The 21282-nt window shown below is 50.5% G+C and overlaps 1 pseudogene; it reads left to right on the top strand.

Moving 5' to 3' along the window:
* The first annotated feature begins 13788 nt into the window (after nucleotides 1-13788).
* On the top strand, nucleotides 13789-14828 carry LOC103347999 (small ribosomal subunit protein eS4, X isoform-like; annotated as a pseudogene).
* Nucleotides 14829-21282: the final 6454 nt, after the last annotated feature.

Below are 21282 nucleotides of genomic sequence, written 5' to 3'. Positions count from 1 at the left end.
GAAGTCTTGATCATGGTGCCTGCAGACTTGGTTCCTGGCCCATGGCAGCCACCTTCTCACTGTCCTTTTAAAGTGCTAAGGCCAAGGGGGCAAGGTGGAAAACACAATCTGGTGTCTTTTCCTCTCTTCATAAGGAATCTCAACATGAGGACCCCACCCTCATAAACTTGTCTAAAGGTAATTACCTCCCAAGGATCCCAACAACAAATACCATTGCACGGGGAGTTAGGGCTTCACCACGTGGGTTTGAGAAGGATGCAAGCATTCAGTCCATGACATTTCACCTCTGCCTCTCTAAATTCATGTCCTTCTCACATGAGAAACAGATCCAGTCCCTTCCCAGGAGCCTCCAAAGAACTAAGGGTTCCAGCATCAGCTATGAATTCTAAAGCCCAAAGTCGCAGCTAAGCATCATGATGTTTGTTCCTGACATCCAGAGACACAGACAAAGTTGTCCCTCAGTGTCTGTGGGGATTGATTCCAGGATCCCTATCAGCTACTAAAAGCTATAAAATCCTCAAATGCTGTAAGTAAGGTAATGTTTGCATAAAACATATGCAGTCCTCCATGGACTTTAAGTCATCTCTAGACGACTTATAATACCTGATACAATATCAATGCTATGTAAATAGTCGTTATACTGGAATGCTTAAGGCATCATGAAAAGGAAAAGTCTGTAACATGCTCAGTACAGACACAACCTTTTTTTTTTTTCAAAAATGTTCAATTCACATTGGTTGAATCCAGAGATATGGAGCCTGAGGATCCCAAGGTATGACTGCAGTTGATTTAAGAGGTGACCGGGGCCAGTGCTGTGTGTAGCGTAGTGGGCTGAGCCTCTGTCTGCAGTGCCAGCATTCCTTATGGGTGCCAGTTCGAGTCCCAGCTGCTCCACTTCCTATCCAGCTCTCTGCTATGGCCTGGGAAAGTATTGGAGGAAGGCCCAAGTGCTTGGGACCCTGTACCTGCATGGGAGACCCAGAAGCAGCTCCTGTGGCTCCTGGCTTTTCTCTCTCTCTCTCTCTCTCTCTCTCTCTCTGTGTGTGTGTGTGTGTGTGTGTGTGTCTTCCTCTGTCTGTAATTCTGCCTTTCAAGGAAATAAATAAAATCTTTCAAAAAATATATGTAAGAGGTGATCCCAGGCAGCACCAAAGTGGGAAGTGAGACAAGGAAGGGAGAAGAGCCAGTCGTGAGTGGGTTATAGTTTTGGAAAATTGGAGCTCAGTCCTGTTGGAGTTCTTCAGAATCCACGGGGAATGTGATCCAAACTGGGCCCACAGGAAGAAGGGGAGGCCAGGACATTCATCCATTGGCTCTCATCCCTAGCTGGCTGGAGGGGCCCCCTGTGGGTGTTAACACCCTGCCCACCCCGAGAAAGCACCCTTGTCGGTGGAGGTGAGACTAGGTCAGGGCACTTAAAACTCAGTCACAGCTGCAGGTGAACTCAGGTGGCCGGGGCGGATCTAGAGCAAACATCAGCAGCATCTGCTGTGGAATTTGAGTTCACGGAGTGGTTGCTAAACTGGATGGTTAAGGAGAGGACCTGTGAGAATGGGTCACTGTGACTCGGGAGACTTAGATTCTGCGATAGGCACCCATGCATGCAGAAATGCTAACTTGTGCTCAGGCCAAGAATGACTCTCCTCCTCTCAGTCAGCAGATATGTGCTGAGCACATGCCAGGAGCTATTCTGAGCTCTGCGGATGGGGAAATGGACAAAACAGGTGCAGTTTCTGACCGCACAGAGCTCTCAGGCTAGCAGATGAGACCAGCATTAATCAAATAATCAGCAAAATAAATATCAAGTTTGCCAACTGTTACAAAGGTACAACTATCTCCCGCCTGCAAATTCCATAAAGGGAGGAATGAAGGACCGTCCATGACAGCCCAGGTATCTACAGCCCCAGACAAAACTATGGAAGCCACCACGCATGCTCTCAGGGTGTGATGAGGACACAGTAGCTGGGGTGGCAAGTGAGGAACCCCTTACCAAGACGCTTCCTCGCCCTTTCAAGGAAGCTCTCAGGGGATAGGAGTTCAGCCTAGCGGTTAAGACATCGGTTAAAGAGCCAGCATTGTGGTGTAGCAAGTTAAGCCACCCCCTACAATACCAGCATCCCACAAAGGCACTGGTTCAAGTCCCGGCTGCTCCACTTCCAATCCAGTTCCCTGATAATGTTCGTAAGTCTTTGGACCGCTGCACCCATGTGGGAAACCCAGATGGAGTTCCAGGCTCTTGGCTTCAGCCTGGCCCAGCCTTGGCCACTGTGGTCATTTGGGGAGTGGACCAGCAAATGGAAGATTCTCTCTGTCTCTCTGTCTCTGTTTCTCTCTCTCTCTCTCTCTCTAACTCTGCCTTTCAAATAAATAATTAAATATTTTAAAAATAGATAGCAGCTAAGACACCTGTGTCCCACCTCAGGATACCTAGGTTTAGAACCCATCTCTGGTTGCTGACTCCAGCTTCCTGCTAATGCACGTGCCTGGAGGCAGCAGGGGTGGCTCAAATGACTGGGTCTCTGCCACCCATGTGCAGACCTGGACTGAGTTGTCAGCTCATGGCTTCCAGTCAGCGGGGGGCCATTGCAAGCATCTGGAGAGTGAACTGGTATATGAGAAATCAATCTCTCTCACACGTGCGCGCAATATTTTTAATAAGCCTCTTGAGGAGACAGGGACCCTCCAACTCATCAGACGGAGCCCAGATTTCTCCCTGAAACTGGGCTATTATAAGGAAGCATTGGGGCCGGAGCTGTGGTGCAGCAGGTTAATGCCCTGGCCTGAGGCACCGGCATCCCATATGGGCGCTAGTTCAAGTCCCAGCTGCTCCACTTCCGATCCAGCTCTCTGCTATGGCCTGGGATAGCAGTGGAGGATGGTCCAAGGCCTTGAGCCCCAGCACCCACCTGGGAGACCTGGAGGAGGCTCCTGGCTCCTGGCTTCGGATCAGCATGGCTCCGGCCATTGCAGCCAGTTGGGGAGTGAACCATCCAATGGAAGACCTCCCTCTCCCTCCCCTCCCCCACCCCTCCCCCTCCCATCTCTCTATGTAACTCTGACTTTCAAATAAAAATATATAAATCTTTTAAAAATATATAAGGAAGGGTCAACATCTCTCCTGAACAAATCCATTCATTGCAATAATTATGCTCAAGATCAAGAAATACAACCAACAACTTCAGGATGGTGGAGCCAGGCAGTCTTCATGGACTGCTCACCTCCAAACCTGTGATGCAAGAGAATTAAAGTCTTCCTTGTTTGCAAGTTTGCTGCTAGTTGTGGCCAAACACATCCCTAACTAACACCCCATGCATTTCATTCTCCCCCGTGATCCTTCCTGAGAGCTGTTATTATTCTCACAAGAGAGTCAAGGAAACTGTTATGCAGAGAAGCGAATTTGTATGTCCAAGGCCACACAGCTCACAGAGCTGAGGCCAAACTCCAGCTTCCCACTGCAATCCCTCTGAAACACCCTGGTGCAGTTCTAACACAGCCAGCCTGTTTCTTCCCAACAAGTCTTCAGCACACATCGTCACCTTACAGAGCCATTTTATTCCCCAGATGCTCTAAGGCACCGGATCACCAACTGCCACCACCTAGCTGAGTGACACTGATGTGACAGGTCCGTACGATGCATTTCCTGTCATTGTGAGAGGCCAGAGGTCCCCCTAACCACTGTTTCTGCATCCTTTTGCCTTGACAATTTGCACCACTCTCTGCCTTCTTTGGACATGCTTGACTTTTGGCTAGAACCTTCCTTATGTCACCACATACACACATTCTGGCAATATTCAAAATAGTGGTTGTGAAAACTATGTAATAACATTAGGACAGTATGTGTTAAGTGGAAAAGCAGGCTACAAATTGCATGCACAGAGATATGAAAAACACACATAGGCACATAAAAATGAAAGCAAAAACACTAGAACGCTTGCTGGGATTGTGGTGGTGTGGTTAAAATAGTGGGTAATTTTTTTCTTCTCTTTTGGTTTTCCAAATTTTCTCTTATGTACATATAATGAAAAACATGGGTTAAGATGTTTTAAAAAATATGTCATTGTTTATCCGGCCCCTCTCCCGGGAGGCAGCAGAGCAGAGCGTGCTAGTTAAAGCATGGTGTTTGATTGCCTGAGTTCAAATCCCAGCCCAACCACTTCTTAGATACATGACCCTCAACAAGTTCTGTATCTCAGTTTACCTATCTGTAAAATGGGGCTAAATAAGAGCACCTGTCTCATAGAGTGGTTTTGCAAATCAAGCAAGCTAACATTTGGACAGTGCTTGGAATGGTGCCTAAAACACAGGAATTGTGGAGTAATTGTCTGTTAAACTGAGCCGCTTCATTGTGCCTTCCCCACCACGGGACTTCTTGCACAGAGCTATGATGGAGAAAGCAGGGTAGATCTCTGTGCTTTGCAGATGGACAGTGCAGGTAGAAGTTGTGACAACATGGTTTATGCTCAAGATAAAGACTCTCATGCAGGTTGGAGGCAAACTCCTTAGCAAGTCACCACTGGAGCGTTGTGCCAGACACCCTGACACTTCATAGCTCATGAAGCATCCACACCCAGGGCCATGTGCAGAAAGGAAGATGAGCAAACCTACCCCCACATAGAGATGTCTTTAACGGGTCTTCCTCTGTTGACCCAGGGTGGAGTCCTCTAGTGGACAGGAGGTGTCATTGCAATTCCTCAGCCAAGTCTACACAGGATGCCCAAGGGTTGTTTTGTTAGCTGTTGTTCTTGTCAAGCACATCAGGAGACAATGCAGGGCCCCTTTGTCCCCTTGGGGGCTGTGGTTGAAAGAGCTAAAAACACTTCCTCCCACTCAGTTCCATCACTTTTTGAAGCTGCTCTGTAGAAAGAAGAGCATTCTATTGGATACCACTTGGGCAGGCATCACCCCTGCTTGGGGTCCTTCTCCAAAGGATGACTTAGCACGTGTTTGAGAAGGGCTGGTCCTCAACCAGGTCCCCTCATCTCAACCCTTCATTTTATAGATGGCTCAAGGACTTGGGCCCTTGCCACGCACCTGGGAAATCCAGTTGGGAATTCCTCGCTCCTTGCTTTGGCCTGGCCCAGCAGATGAAAGATCTCCCTCTCTGTATGTGTGTGTGTGTGTGTGTGCCTTTCAAATAAGCAACATTTTTTAAAGTAAATAAAATGGAGATATCACTCCTGGGTGCCTCCAGAGACTGCTGTGAGCATTGAGTAGGACGCTGTTGTCCGACGCTAAGTACCGGGACTGGCACACAAGCACTCTGTAAACATCAGCCATCTCCACCGTCTTCAACGTCACCACTGTCAGCCTCTGTTGACTGACATCCTCATGAGCATTAAATGAGATAATGGACATGAAAGTGCCTTGACCCTCGCTGCCAAATCCAAGGCATCTTTGCCTGCGGTGCACAGAGGCGCCACCGGATCCCAGCCACCCAGCCCCACCTGCGAGACACCAGGAGAGGCCTCTAACGCTCTTCTTGTGCTTCTGCAACAACTAGGGAAGCTGAGGCACTGGAAAACTCGGAGAATCACTAAAGATGGCTCACGGCTCGCTGATGGGCCCCATTTGAGAGCTAGGTTTCCACATAATTTGCCTACTCATTGGCCTCCAACCAGCATCTTTGGATTCCAACGATGCCCTTGGGCCATTGGCTGAGGGATTGCGACACCTCCAGGAAATAGATTCAAAGTTCCTTTCAGACCTGCTCCCCTGCCTTGCATCCTCCTGCCGCCAGCACCTGCTGGTTTCTGGCCTATTCCACTGCAGCAGCTCAGCTGGCTGAGCCCTACACTCAGACGTTTGCCCGTTCTGCATCCTCCCTCCTCATCCCCGTTGATCTTCCCCAAGCACAGAGCTGCTGTCTTTTTTGGCCAATGGCCTGCTCTTAAAGCCTCTCACATGTGGCCCCCGCTGATCCACCAGTGCCAGCTCTGGTCCCTCCTATCTCCTTGTCCTCCTCAGGGACTTCTGGCTTCAGCTCCGGAGACATGCTCACACTCTGCTCAGCGGCAGGGACCCGCAGAGCTCCGCCTGCCCTTGGCAAAACAGCCCCCTGCCACTGCCACACGTACCCCGGCACTCCCTGTCTCAACCCACAATCTAAGAAATCTTCAAGACCAAGTCCATCATGCTGCAGCCACCAACTAGAGTCCACCACTCCCATTCATCTCCCATTGCCTGATCTTTCATCCCCAGAGCTCACGGGACACACACGGCAGTGAGTCAGCCCACGGGGTCCCCTGGCTTTCCCTGTCCATTCTCAGCAAAATCCTCCACCTCTCTTCCAGACCTGCCCTCCACCATTCTCTTCTCCTGGGCCCTCTGCTTCCTCTACAGCCTGCCCAAGAGCCACTCTTCTCCTCCCCAAAATCCCCAGTATCCCTGGCCCAGAGATGGAAGAGGCACCCTCCTGGCCACTCTCAAGCCATTATTCCTCTCCCTTCCCTAAAAAGGCTCAGGGACCTTGGAGTCCGTGGCACTGGACCAGACCGCCCGGCCCTTGCCTGACCCAGCCTTGGTGCACGCACTCCTGGGATGATTCTCAAGTGCTCAGCAGGTGTCAGACTCTGTTTTGCACCCATTGATCCAAACCTCACAAAAGCCCCACAGGGAAGCGTGGCCGTCATCCTCATTTCACAAATAAGAAAACCGAAGTACGGAGACGTGAAGTCACTTGCCAAAGGTCACGCAGCTAAGATTTGCACTCGGGGCCTGTTGAGCAGACAGCTGTCCTGCCGTGTTCACTGTGGCACCGTGCACGAGGGCCAGGACGTAGAGGCAGGCCCATGGGCAGACGCGTGGATGAAGAAGAGGTGGGCTCCAGGTGTGTAATAGTGAAGTGAAGGAAATTCTGCCATTTCTGACAACATGGGCGCAACTGGAGGACATCACGCTGAGTGAAGCAAGCTGGGAACAGAAAGGCAAAAACCGCATGATCCCACTCGCACATGGAATCTCAGAAAGTCAAACTTCCAGGAGCACAGACAGAGCAGAATGGTGGCTGCCAGAGGCAGGTGTGGGGAGGAAGCTGCCCAAAGGGTACGAAGTTCCAGCCAGGACAGGCAGCCATAGGTTCCAGCCCGCTGTTGTAGGACATGGAGATTGGAGCTAATAACAAGGTATTATATTCTTGAAAATCACTAACAGGGTAGATTTTAAGTGTTGTCATCACAAAAAAAAACAAGTATGTGAGGTGACACCTATGCTAATCTGCTCAATGTTGCCATGGCACAATGGATGACTATTTCAACACAACACACGGTGCAACATAAATATATACAATTTTCATCTGCCCACTTAAAAACATTAATTTTTCTGAATGATTCCAAGCCGGGGAGCCCACCAGAGTCCACTCCACCCTGGAGTGTCACCCCTGGTGACAGCAGTGTCCCCCACCTGCCCCTTCCCTGGAGGCTTGAGCTCCTGCCTCACTCTCTGCTTTACAGCTGTGTGCAGGGAGCTCCGTGCAGGAAGGCGGTTCTCCCAAAGCCCTTTCCTTGTAGTTCCTCAACCCCCTCTCCTTTGACGACGCTCGGCGTCCCTCGCCCTTGGGCAGGTGCTTAGCCCTTGGCGTTGGCAAGGACTGCGTGCACAGAAGCCCTCAGCACCCCGGGTGATGGCATTCGGAGGCAAAACGCCTTTGAGTGGTGATCGGGTTTGGAGAGCGGTGCTCTTATAAGAAGAGTTGCCAGAGAGTCCTCCCTCCGGGCACATCCAAAGAGCTCATGGGAGCGCACAGAGGGGTGGGAGCCGCCCACAGTCAAGAGAAGACGCAGAGGCGGGAAACTTTGATCTTGGACTTGCTGGCCTCCAGAACCATGAGAAACAAACACACGTGGTTTAAGCTGCACCGTCTGTATACAGGCTGTATTCTGGATGACACCCTGAGCTGCCATTGAGCGCTCTCTGTCATCCCAGCTTCAAACACCTCACCCACAGACCACTCCCTTTCCAGTTTTGGTCCCTGGCTAACTCAACTCTAACAACCTCTTAAAAGCCCATCAGGACTTGTAGCCATCAGCCCAGCCCCCAGGAGGACGTCCCTTCCTTACCTGGCCAATTCCACAGCCTTTCAGTCCCTTTCACGCACCCCCAGCCACAGGGCCCCTGCTTCCACCCTCACAAACGACCTGTCTTCCCCAGTGTTCACTCTCTGTTGACAAAAACGGAAGCAAGCAAAGACAATTCGGCAATTCGGCATGCCCCTGTTCACTCTACCCGCCCGCCTGCTTCTGTCCCCACACCCTGGCCTCCTTCCATCACTCACCAAAAGCCAGCCCTTGCCTCCCTGTAGGTTCTTCACCCCATCGCCTCCCCCTGCTCAGGGGCCAGTCTCCAGCACTTACCCCTCCCAGCTCCTGCATTACTGGATCCACCCCCACCCTGGAAACAGTGCTGTTGGTCTCCTGCCTTTAAAAATGCATACTTTTGGCCGGCACCATGGCTCAATAGGCTAATCCTCCACCTTGCGGCACCAGCACACCAGGTTCTAGTCCCGGTCAGGGCACCGGATTCTGTCCCGGTTGCCCCTCTTCCAGTCCAGCTCTCTGCTATGGCCCGGGAGTGCAGTGGAGGATGGCCCAGGCCCTTGGGCCCTGCACCCCATGGGAGACCAGGAGAAGCACCTGCCTCCTGCCTTTGGATCAGCGCAGTGCGCCGGCCACAGCGTGCCGGCCGCGGCGACCATTGGAGGGTGAACCAATAGCAAAAGGAAGACCTTTCTCTCTGTCTCTCTCTGTCACTGTCCACTCTGCCTGTCAAAAAAAATGCATACTTTTTAATGACTTTGACACACACACCCCCGTTTTGCCCCAGTTACCTCTGTTTCTCAGTCCCCTTCAGAGTAAATTTTCTAAAACACTAAGTGAACTCCACCTGCCCAGTCCCACCTTCTCTCTTAGTTCACACTGATCAGGCTTCCAGCCCCACAACACTAAATCTCTTCCTTTCAAGGCCACCAACAACTGCCCCTCCTCCCACCCCCTTCACACCCCCCCTCTCAACCCAATGCCCATCCTCATGACCTTGACCTCTCAGCAGTGTTTCACCCAGATGCCCACTTCTTCCTCTTCGAATATTGCATAATCTGAGAAAGAGCAAAACTTCAAAACTGTACAGTATATTCGTGGTCTGGGGAACAAGCTCCTATACCTAACAACCAACTTGACATTTGTCGCCTGTTGTCTAATGGGCATCCCAAACTCCTGAGCCTCCTGCCTACGAACCTGATTCTCCCAGTCTCGCCTTTCAGAAGCTGTCACCGTCACTCCACTCTTTGGTTACTGAGCCAAAGTTCTCAACAGGCTCCTCTTTGATTCCCTTTCTCTCATCCCTCTCACATACACCCTCTCGGTCCTAGGGTTTGAACATGGTTTGTCCCCACAACCCAGTGTGGCAGTGTTGGGAGGTGAGTAGATTATAGGACACTGCACTCATGAATGGGCTAATGTCTTTCTCAAGAGACTGGACTGGCTCTTTTTTATTTTAATGCTTTTTAAAAAATATTTATTTATTTATTTGAGAGGCAGAGTTACAGAGAGTGTGAGAGACAAAGAGAGGGAGGGAAAGATCTTCCATCTGTTGGTTCACTCCCTAATGGCCACAACAGCTGGAGCTGGACAGATCCAAAGCCAGGGGCCAGGAACTTCTTCCAGGTCTCCCACATGGGTGCAGGGGCCCAAGCACTTGGGCCATCTTCCTCTGCTTTCCTAGGCCATTAGCAGGGAGCTGGACCAGAAGTGGAGCAGCCAGGACTTGAACCTGTGCTCATATGGGATGCTGACACCATATGCAGAGGCTTAACCTACTACGCCACAGCACCAGCTGCCTTAATTTTTTTTTTTCATATCTTTGGACGGCAGAGAGAGAGAGGGAAAGAGAGAGAGAGAGAAAGAGAGAGAGACCTTCCATCTTTGGTTGGAATGCCCATAACAGCTGGGAACCAGAACTCCATCTGGGTCAGGCGGATGGCAGGAACCCAAGAACTTGAGCCACCATCTGCTGTCTCCAAGGAGGCATTAGCAGAAAGCTGGACAGGGACTGGAGTAGCCAAGATTCGAAGCAGCACTCCCTTATGGGACGCAGGCATCCCGACATAACCTGCAGCACTCGCCCCTAGGTGAGTACCTTTGAGACAGAATTCCTTCTCATCAAGGTGCGTCGTTACAAAGTGAGCCTTGGCACCGCCCCCCCTCAGTCTCTTATGAACACATGCCCCTTTTGCAAACGCCCTCTTCCCCATTCCACTCCTCCATCATGACACAGAGCCACACGAGTCACTCAGCAAAAGCCCAGCCAACACCAGCACTTTCTCAGCCTCAAGAACCATGAGCCAGGGCCGGCGCTGTGGTGCACTAGGTTAATCCTCCACCCATAATCCCATATGGGCTCCGGGTTCTAGTCCCGGTTGCTCCTCTTCCAGTCCAGCTCTCTGCTGTGGCCCAGGAAGGCTGTGGAGGATGGCCCAAGTGCTTGGGCCCTGCACCCACATGGGAGACTGGGAAGAGGCACCTGGCTCCTGGCTTCGGAGAGGCGTAGCTCCAGCCGTTGCAGCCATTTGGGGAGTGAACCAATGGAAGGAAGACCTTTCTCTCTGTCTCTCCCTCTCACTGTCTAACTCTGCCTGTCAAATAAATAAATCTTTAAAAAAAAAAAAAAAAAAAAAGAACCATGAGCCAAAAGCAATTCCCTTTTCTGTATAAATTACCCAGTCTCAGGCATTCTTTTATACCAACAGACAATGGTTTAAGAGGGACAGACATTTGGTATAGTTGTTAAGATGCCACTTGAGAACCCTGTGTCCCCTATCAAAGTGCCAGGATTTGATCCCCGGCCCCACCCAGTTCTAGCTTCCTGCTAATGCAGCTCCTGGGAGGCAGCCAGTGATGGCACAAGCAGCTGGGTTCCCTGGGAGGCGTCTCCACTCCTGGAGCAGTGCTTGGTGGGCACAGCGCTCCTCGCACACACTGGCAGCTGACATCTTCCCAGAGCTCCCCTCCCCACCTGGAGGCGCCTCATTCTTGCACAAAACGATGGAAGGCAGCCTGGGTCCATGATGGAGCTCTTGAGTCGTGCCTCACTCCAAGCATATGTGTGCACGCCTCCAATCCAGAGCTCCCTGCAATGTCTCATCTCAACACGTAGACACCTGTCCGCCTCCACCCGGCAGCTCCTACAATGAGCGGGAGTCCCAGGGTAAAGTTTCTGAGTGCTTCTCCAGATCTCTGGGCTGTGAACTGTCCCAGAGCAGAGATCCTGTCACTGGATATTCCCAGCACCAGAGAAGAACAGCAAAGGCCAAAATTTTGAGTGGGTGGGTCCAGGTTATTTGCGTCCCAAGTAACAGAAAATTCAGCTTTTTTTCAAGAGAATTAAAGATCCTGGAGGCAGATCATTCCAGGTAAGGTTTGATCCAGCAGCTGAACATTGTCACCTGTTCCCATCTCTCCGTAGGCCTTCCCAGTGCCACCCGCCATCCTTTTTTTTTTTTTTTTTTTTTTTTTCAGGCAGAGTGGACAGTGAGAGAGAGAGACAGAGAGAAAGGTCTTCCTTTTTTCTGTTGGTTTACCCTCCAGTAGCTGCTGTGTTCGGTGCACCCCACTGATCTGAAGCCAGGAGCCAGGTGCAGGGCCCAAGCACTTGGGCCATCCTCCACTGCACTCCCAGGCCACAGCAGAGAGCTGGACTGGAAGAGGAGCAACCAGGACAGAATCCGGCGCCCCGACTGGGGCTAGAACCCCGGGGTGCCGGCACTGCAGGTGGAGGATTAGCCTATTGAGCCACGGCGCCAGCCAACCCTCCATCCTAAGACCAGCTCCTCTCATAGTCACAAGGGAAGTGACAGCCTTCATCGTCCTCATTCATCTCTCAAGGGGTGGGACTTTCTCTCCCCAACAGCTTTCACAAAGTTCCCAGGCCTCCTCCTGAATGCGGTCATACCACACTTGCACTGCCGAACAAGTTTACTGTGACCAGCATTAGACTCATCTCCTTCAGCCAATCCAGCCCTGGGCCTGGGCTCGAGGGTGGGTCGCCCAGCCACGTGCTGGGGAATCTGGAGAGCCTCCGGGAAGCAGGCGACGGACGCTGGGGAGATGACCGGTCATTCCCGGCACAGCGGTCTCCTGGGGCCTCCGGCCCTCCCAGGTGCCTGCTGCCCCTGTCTCCACACAGGATTAGTTCTGGGTGCCCGCAGTCAAGTCATGGCTTTTATGAGATATGAGCGAGTGTAACCAAGGCTTTGGAATGTCTCTTTTAGAAATTAGTGGTGAGCAGGCCAAGCATACAATTAAGTATTGAATTTTCTGTAAACACACAAATACCCAAACATGCAGCACAGGCCATGGCATTAAGTCCTCAACACAAATCCCTTTCCCACCAGCCCGTCTTGTGCCGAAAGACCTCTGGTTACAGATCGTGCCAAATGATGGAGCTAAAATGTTCCCTCATAATTGAGGCTGATTCTCAGTCGTGGCTTTGCTCTCCGTGTGGTGGCAGAGGCCTTGATGTAAGTGCATATCTATGTCTGTTGGACCACAGCTTGAGGCTTCCTCCCCGTCTCTCTCACTCTCCCCCTTCTGCCCTCCAAAATTCACAGGAACTCCACACTACGGAAATCTTGACTCTCTGCTAAATAAACTTCTTATCTCAAAGTGATGACAAATGGATCCCTTGTTGGATAAGCCATCATTGTCCCCTGCTAGCTCTCTCTGTGAGCCTGCCTAGTGTCTAAAATCCCCATATCAGGGGCTGGCACTGTGGTGTAGCAGGTAAAGTCACTGCCTACAGTGCCAGCATCCCATATGGGCATTGGTGTGAGTCCCAGCTGTTTCACTTCTGATCCAGCTCTCTGCTGTGGCCTGGGAAAGCAGTAGAAGATGGTCCAAGTCCTTGGGCCCCTGCACCCATGTGGGAGACCTGGAAGAGGCTCTTGGCTCCTGGCTTGGAATCAGTGTAGCTCCAGCCATTGTAGCCAATTGGGGAGTGAACCAATAAATGGAAGACTTCTCTTTCTCTCTCTCTCTCTCTCTCTCTCTCTCTCTCTCTCTCTCTCTCCTCTCTTTCTATGTAACTCTTTAAAATAAATAAATAACTCTTTAAAAGAAAATAGAATGCCACATTGTTTAAGCCTTTGGAATTGGGATCCAGAAAATACAATGAAGTTACCTCTTGTGCAAGTCACGAGCAGCCAGTGACTCCTCCCAGGTTGGTTATAGCCCCTGCACGGGGAAACCCTGGTCAGAGAGTTCATGGGAAGGGAAAAGGGCTTTGAGCAAGGACCAGCCAGAGATGCGCCCGGGGGTGCCCAGGAAGTGGAGAGCATGAAGAACCCGAGCTTCCGTTCTGCAATGGAAGGCTACCAGCATGCATCTCTCCCATCCCAATCTGGAGGCTCTTTGCTGCTTCCACCAAAAGGATGGAAGCAACAGGAGGCCACGCTCAAGCTCTAGAGTCTGCTATCCTGGCTCCAGCCTCCAGCTCTGCCTCCAACTATGTGAGCCAGGGCAAGACCCTTCATCTCCTCCTCTTTCCGTTCATAGCGCAGCCATGGCTCGTGGGCCCAAAACGCATCTGAGGCCAGCGCCGCAGCTCACTAGGCTAATCCTCCGCCTTGCGGCGCCGGCACACCAGGTTCTAGTCCTGGTCGGGGTGCCGGATTCTGTCCCGGTTGCCCCTCTTCCAGGCCAGCTCTCTGCTGTGGCCAGGGAGTGCAGTGGAGGATGGCCCAAGTGCTTGGGCCCTGCACCCCATGGGAGACAGGAAGGAAGCACCTGGCTCCTGCCATCGGATCAGCGCGGTGTGCCGGCCGCAGCGCGCCGGCCGTGGCGGCCATTGGAGGGTGAACCAATGGCAAAGGAAGACCTTTCTCTCTGTCTCTCTCTCTCTCACTGTCCACTCTGCCTGTCAGAAAAAAAAAAAAAAAAGACGCATCTGAAGGGAGTAGCAGTTCCAAAGCACTGGACTGGTGTGCTTGCCCCTCAGACATGCACTGGTCCCCACAAGCTGAGAGAATGATTCCCTCCCGTCATTTCCTTAGGGAACAGGCTTAAGTGTGCACTGACAGGAGAAGAAGTAGAGAAAATCTGCATACAGCGGTTCCTTAAGATTGATGGCAAAGTCCGAGCTGATATAACCTACCCTGCTGGTCATCAGCCTTGACAAGACTGGGGAGAATTTCCGTCTGATCCATGATACCAAGGGTCGCATGTTCATCACATTACACCTGAGGAGGCCAAGTACAAGTTGTGCAAAGTGAGGAAGATCTTTGTGGGCACAAAGGAATCCTGCATCTGGTGACCTTAGATGCTCATACCGCTCGCTACCCTGATCCCCTCATCAAGGTGAATGACACCATTCAGACTGATCTGGAGACCGGCATGACTACCGGTTTCATCAAGGTTGACACTGGTAACCTGTGCCTGGTGACTGGAGATGCCAGCTGGGAAGAATTGGTGTGATCACCAACAGAGAGAGGCATCCCAGCTCCTTTGATGTGGCTCGTGTGGAAAATGCCGATGGCAGCAGCTTTGCCGCTCGGCTTGCCAACATTTCCGTTATCGGCAAGGGCAACAAACCATGGATTTCTCTTCCTGGAAGAAGGAGAATCCGCCTCACCAATGCTGAAGAGAGAGACAAGAGACTTGCTGCCAAACAGGGCAGTGGGTGGAATGCTCTCCTTGTGACATGTTAGAGAAGTCTTTGTACGTAATTAAAAATAATACAGTGTAAAAAAAAAAAAAAGACCCTTGAACTCTGCAGTCTTCATTATTCTTAAATCCACACAGTGAGATAAAATTAAAAATTTACAGGATAATATTAAAATAATATTTTAGAGGCTGGTGACGCAGCTCACTAGACTAATCCTCCGCCTGTGGCGCCAGCACCCTGGATTCCAGTCCCGGTCAGGGCGCCGGATTCTGTCGCGGTTGCTCCTCTTCCAGTCCAGCTCTCTGCTGTGGCCCAGGGGTGCAGTGGAGGATGGCCCAGGCCCTTGGGCCCTACACCCGCATGGGAGACAGGAAGGAAGCACCTGGCTCCTTGCTTCGGATCAGCGCAGCGCGCTGGCCGCAATGCACCAGCCATAGCGGCCACTTTGGGGGTGAACCAATGGAAAAAGGAAGACCTTTCTCTCTGTCAATCTCCCTCTCACTGTCTAACTCTGCCTGTCAAAAAATAAAAAATAAATAAATAAATAAAAGAAGATTTTAGAGTGTAATGTGTAAACTATACTATTACAAAATACTCATATTACATATATACTTATACTATAATGATAGCATAATATATGTATAGTATACGACCTGGTTATAGTAGAATAGCCATGTAATATGTTCATGGTCCTTGCAGTGTTGTTGGAGGGTAAACCGACATACCTGGCAAAGACTAATCCTGGTATTGGTCTCTTTTCTCAAATTCCCTGTGCTAGGGTTACACATCCACACCCTCGCCATGATCTCGGGGAGCACAGACAAACATTCCGTGCCCCTGACTTCAGATTTGACTATGCCACTTGCTCTGGCCAACAAGATGCTAGTAACAATTTGAAATGTACCCTTGTGGTTGGCATTGCTTTCTCGTGATCCTGTCTCAGCTGCAGTCAGCCGGCAGCTAGTCTAAGAAGGACGAGTATATTAGAAAGCAGGCAGGGATCCTGAGCCCGACCACATAAGTCAGACAAACCCCAATAAACCTGCAGACATGTGAGCTGCACACCCCTGCAAGTCTCTGCTGATTTATTACACAGGCAATGCTGAGTGCACAGTCAACACTCAATAAACATTTGCTATTCCTATGACGATTACTGGCATGGGAAATGGTTCATGGCTTATCCAACAAGGGCATGCATTTGTAAGGTCTGGCTTGGGGACCTGTGCTCTCATGCTGTCGGCGTGGTCTGAGCCAGCAGGCATCATCCCGTGGTGTGGCTGACCAAGAGAAGGATGAACACCCTTCTCCTCCGCTGGCACCAGTGTGTGTCACGACCGCTCTGCTGCCTCACCACACGATGCAGCCGCCAGCTCGTGCGATGCGTGCTGAGTGCCTTCCCCGTCTGCTGGGCAAGCGGACGTACTGCAGTGAGCAGGGCGAGCGAGGAGCTGGTGATGGAGCCGGGGGCAGGGGGTCAGCAGGGCAACATAAAGGAGCAAGCACCACGGGGTGAGGCAGAGAGTAACTGGGAGAAGGCACGTCTCTTCAACTTCAGGGCAAGGAAAAACCTTTCTGAAGATTCCTGGGAGCCGAGGAGAAAGAAGGGGAGGGAAGTTGGGCTGCTGGACCAAATGTTTCTTCTGTGTTTTCTTTTTAAAGTTCTTTTGCAGTTGAATTCAAGCTTAATGAGCAAATAAAATTGTATGTATATATATATACACACATATATATATATATATATTTATGGGGTACAACATGATGCCTCAACACAAGTCTAGATTGTGAAAAGATTCGATCAAGTCCATTACCTTATCCACCATGGCACCTGCTGTTTTGCTCTTCGGTCTTGTTTGCGGTGAGAACACGGAAGATCTATTCTTGCAGCAGTTTTCAAGGGCACGATGGATGGTTCTGGATGTTGTTGACAACATCACGCTGTGCAGCAGGCCCCGTGTCCTGCCCACTCCACTCCCTGGCTTCTCCTGGCTCCTCCCAGCCCCTGGAGTCCACTGTTCTGCTCTTTGCTTCTGTGAATTTGACTTTTGTAGATTCTGCGGGTCAGTGAGATCATGCGGCCTTTGGCTTCCTTTGTCTGGCTTTTTCACTGTATGTGATGTCCTCTAGGCTAGTCTACGTTGTCACAAGTGACAAGATCTCCTTCTTCTTAAAGGCTGAATAATATTCCATTGTATCTACATGGGGACTTCCAAAATGTCATGGAAAATAGAACTGGGAGGTAAGTTTATTTTGATGCAAAACAATTGAAATTCCTTTTTCATAAGACACATGATCATGAACTTTTTGAAGGCCTCTCCTAGGCATGAATTTCAAAGTTTTTGCACGGAAATGAGCTGATCTTTGAATCCTATTCTCCATTAACTTTTTGAAGTACCTGTGTATAGAGCACATTTCCTGTCCGCTGGTGCACTCAAGATTCCCTGAGGTTACAGTAAGACCTGCCGGCCAAGAGACTGAAGAAAGAGAGACTGCAGGCATAATTGTAGAACCAAGTGCTCCCAGGGAGAGAAGGTACTGCAAGGAGCCCCAAGCAGAGAGTTCAGGATGGGTGCAGCAGCTGAGGGTAAGAATTCTCCAGCAGGCAACGTGGACAAACCACAGTTCAATAAAGACAGCTAAAGAGACAGCTGGTTGTAGAAGAAGCCAAAGCCTGAACCTTGAAGCTGGAGCAGTTGCATTTCCAGGAACAGAGAGACTGGATCTAAAAAAGGGTAGCCAGTAGGGAGACACAACGTTAGGCTTGGCTGGGCATCCCAGGAAAATGAGAAACAATTCAGCAATCAAACAGAGCCAGCTGATTCTTTGATTCAGGGATTGCTCCAGCTAAGCCTTGAGTTCAAAAGGCATCACCTGTTCTTGGACACTGGCAATCTAAGTGGGCAAAAGGCCTGGGGTTCATTCCAGCTCCATCATTTGACATCCTCAGTGGAGAAGGGGTAGACTGACCACCCAACCTGCATTCTCTCTGGACTTTTGTGCCAGCAACAGTCTCTCCCCCTGCCTCCTCCAGGTGCCTTGGAGGAGGAGCTAACTCCACTTGGGCTCAAGGCTAGGGTGGGTTGGTTGAGTCAAAGCTGAACTGTACAGTACTACTGTCCTGGTCAAAGGAAGTAGAGCTAGGGCTGGTTTATTTTCCATAAACTGACCCAATCAAGGACAAAACCCAGGATTTTGCTTAACAATTGAAGAAAGGGACATTCTCTTCACTGCTTGCTATGAGTTAAGGATGATGCAGCCCTGGGGCTAGAGATAACCATCTTATGATAATAAGGAAAAAAATTATATGAGATGGAGTTCGACCAAGGGAATCAGAGCTGAGCTTCATCTAGTTTTTATTATTTCTGTATCAAGCTGCTCCTGAAGGCCCCAAGGCATTTCATTTGAGCAAATCAACAAATGCCTTTGCTGATCAAGCCAGTTGGGACCGAGTTTTCCGTCGTATGCAATGAAAAATTCCTAAGACAGGGGCCAGCGCTGTGGCACAGTAGGTTAATCCTCCGCCTGCTGCACCGTCATCCCATATGGGCGCCGGTTCTAGTCTGGCTGCTCCTCTTCCAATCCAGCTCTCTCCTGTGGCCTGGGAAAGCAGTAGATGTCCCAAGTCTTTGGGCCCTTGCACTCACGTGGGAGACCTGGAAGAAGCTCCTGGCTCCTGGCTTCAGATTGGCGCAGCTCTGACCGTTGCGGCCACTGGGGAGTGACCCAACGGATGGAAGACCTCTCTCTCTCTGTTCCTCCCTCTATCTCTCAAATTAATAAATAAAAATCTTTCAAAAAAAAAAAAGATTCCTAACACAACGTCTTAGTGATCCCATGCATGATCACCTTGCTTTAGGCAAAAATAATAATAGCAATAATATCGAAACAAAGGTGACTTCTAGGGTACCTGTAAGAACAAGTTCAAGTACATTGAATCATTTCAATTTGAGACGTTTGAGGGTCTCACCACCAGTTAGAATGGCTGAACATTTTTTAAACTGACCCTATCAGGTATTGGCAAGGATGTGGAGGAACTGGAACATTTACCTCAAGAAGCTTAGAGCTATGTATAAATAGTGTAGTAGAAGGGGAGAGACGGGCATCAATCTTGGGGAACTCACTGAGAACCAAGGGAGGTGGCAGAGACTCCCTGCTACCTATGACAAGGTGCAAAGGACCATCACGAGAATGATGCTGCCCTAAGTCCCCCTGTGTCTCTTCTACTCCACTTTCTCCACCCCACATCATCTGCCCTCAAGGTCACCTACCAAGGAAGGACACATCCTTGATGTCTCTGGCCTCAGCTGCCTCCCCCGTGAAGTGGGAATGATTTCCTGGAGGCCGGAAGCTGGACATGGTCAACACGGGATGCCCACAAAATCCTACCTTGTGCTGGAGACCCTGGGGCAGGAAAAGGTTCTGCCTAAGGCAGACCATCATAGGCTATGCAGCTTGCCTCTGGCGCAGCTTGCCTCTGGCCCAGCTTGCCATGGGAAGAGAAAGCAGGCTGTCCACACTGCCTGCAGCGGGACTGTGAACCAGCTCATACCGAGACAATGGGGCAGCAACAGGTGGACGAGCTGGCAGGGTAACAGAGCCGCAGGGTGAACCCAAGCCATGAGCAGGCCGACGTGGAGAATGGACAGAAGCATCAGAGAGGAGATGCATGGGAAGAGTGAAGGCCTCCAGTCAGTAGCAAAGGAGCAGAGACTCTGCGAAAAGCAGAGAGGAGGAGGTGAGAGACAGGGAGGGTCACAGCCCCATCTCCAGCAGCTTCCTGGTTCCTACTTCACAATCTCTGCTTCCTTTAAGGGGCGTTGAGGAGTCACTAAGCCCAGGGCTCAGCCTGGAGGCAGCTAATCCCACTCCTCATAGAAGGGAGACGGGGGCGGGGGGGTACACGGAGGAAGGGGGAGTCTATGCTTAATCGACTTAGAAGAGGAGGATGAGTTTGGGCCAGAGGTAGTGGTGATGCTATCGACAGATTTAGCACCACTGAATTAAGTACTTATAAATGGCTAAAATGCTAAGCACTACAAAAAACTGTACATATGGTACACTTCAAATTCAGGAAGTTGGGGGAGGGGACTGCAGATGGGAGAGCACAGCGCAGCAGCTGGCAGCCGGTGAGGCAGAGCCCAGAAGGTTCAGAGCCCAGGGCCACCTCGCACTGAACCCAGACCCAGAGGACATGAGCAGGAAGACGCACGAGGATGCGCTCGCAACCAGACAGAACGTCCTCCTCTACACGGCCCTGCTACAAGTCACTCATCGTATCCTAAAGCAACCGGACAGCATACGTAGACTGGGCATCACACTTGGGTGCATGAGATAAAGAACCTGGTCGCAGTTTCTACCCCTTTCTGCAAAGGAATCAGCCCAGAAAGGTACACAGACTCTTGGATTGAATGCACATAAACATTCAAGTTGGGCTCTGGTGACTGACCATCATGGTCAAAATATAAAACTACTTAGGAAGTGTGAAGCGATTTGTGGTCAGAGGGTCTGCCTCTTTGCCCATGATAGACAGTCTCCAGGAATGTTGGTGCAAATAACATCCAGCTCCACTTTCTAGCAACGATTAATTTTAAGGGAATAATATCTGGGGGGGAGGGGTAATTAGCCCACTGACACAGTGAGAGTTTCGCGAACACCCTTTTCAGATGGGATTCTGGATCCAAATTCAGATCGGTGATTCCAGATGCCAAGTGTAAAGATCTTCCTATAAAATGATCCTCTCCAGTCAACCAGAAGCACCAGATCTGCTGAGGCCGGCATCGTGCCAGGGAGGGCCGGGGCAGCTGACTTTCTTTACCAGCATGGCTCAGCAAGCTGGACAACAACTGGTGTCCATCCTGTATCCAAGCCGGCCCCAGGGTGCCTATGAAGCACTCTGCCTGCAGAAAACACCCCAGCTCCCTTGCCTATAAAAAGCGACTGGCTCAGGAAATGTGGCTACAACCAGAAATGACAAAACCTCCCAAATCAAATGATGAATTTAATCCTGCCTGGCATGAGCAGCATGGAGAGGAGTGGTCCACTCCACCCTTCCGACGCTGGGGCAGAATAAATATAGATGCCCATGACGCCAGCTTTCCACCTTCTGCACACAATGTCTTGTCCTGCTGCTCCAGGTGGGTCAGAACAACATGTTTGTGACAAAGAGCTCGCCTTCTACTCAAGAACATCAACAGCCTTTGCGGGAAAGGGAGAGATGTTTCCATAGACCATGGAGCTTGGAGGTCAAAGCATCCTTCAAGGTCATCCAACAAAATCTCATCATTTTTCCCAGAAAAAAAAAAAAAAACAGGAGGGAAGAAGAAGAACCAGATAGCTCTGGGATGCAATGTGCCTTGGACATTTGTGAGTTATAGTATCTTAAACAAGTTGAGTTCTTGTCTTCGGGTTGTAGTTTGCTCATCTGAAAAATGGGTATGAGAATATCAATCCCATAGAGTTGTTGTGAGATTTAAGTAAGATTAAATACCAGCAAGGGCCCAGAGCATGCCTTTCTCACTGCGATAGGTATTCTTCATCATCATCATCATCACAGCACCACCACCACCACCATCATCATCATGAAGCTAAGGTCCAGGGAGATGAGGTTTATCCAAAATGACACACATCCCAGGGCTG

The sequence above is a fragment of the Oryctolagus cuniculus genome, chromosome 6 (assembly GCF_964237555.1).
Source record: "Oryctolagus cuniculus chromosome 6, mOryCun1.1, whole genome shotgun sequence".
Taxonomy (NCBI): Eukaryota; Metazoa; Chordata; class Mammalia; order Lagomorpha; family Leporidae; genus Oryctolagus; species Oryctolagus cuniculus.
This window is presented reverse-complemented; position numbering and strand designations above follow the sequence as displayed.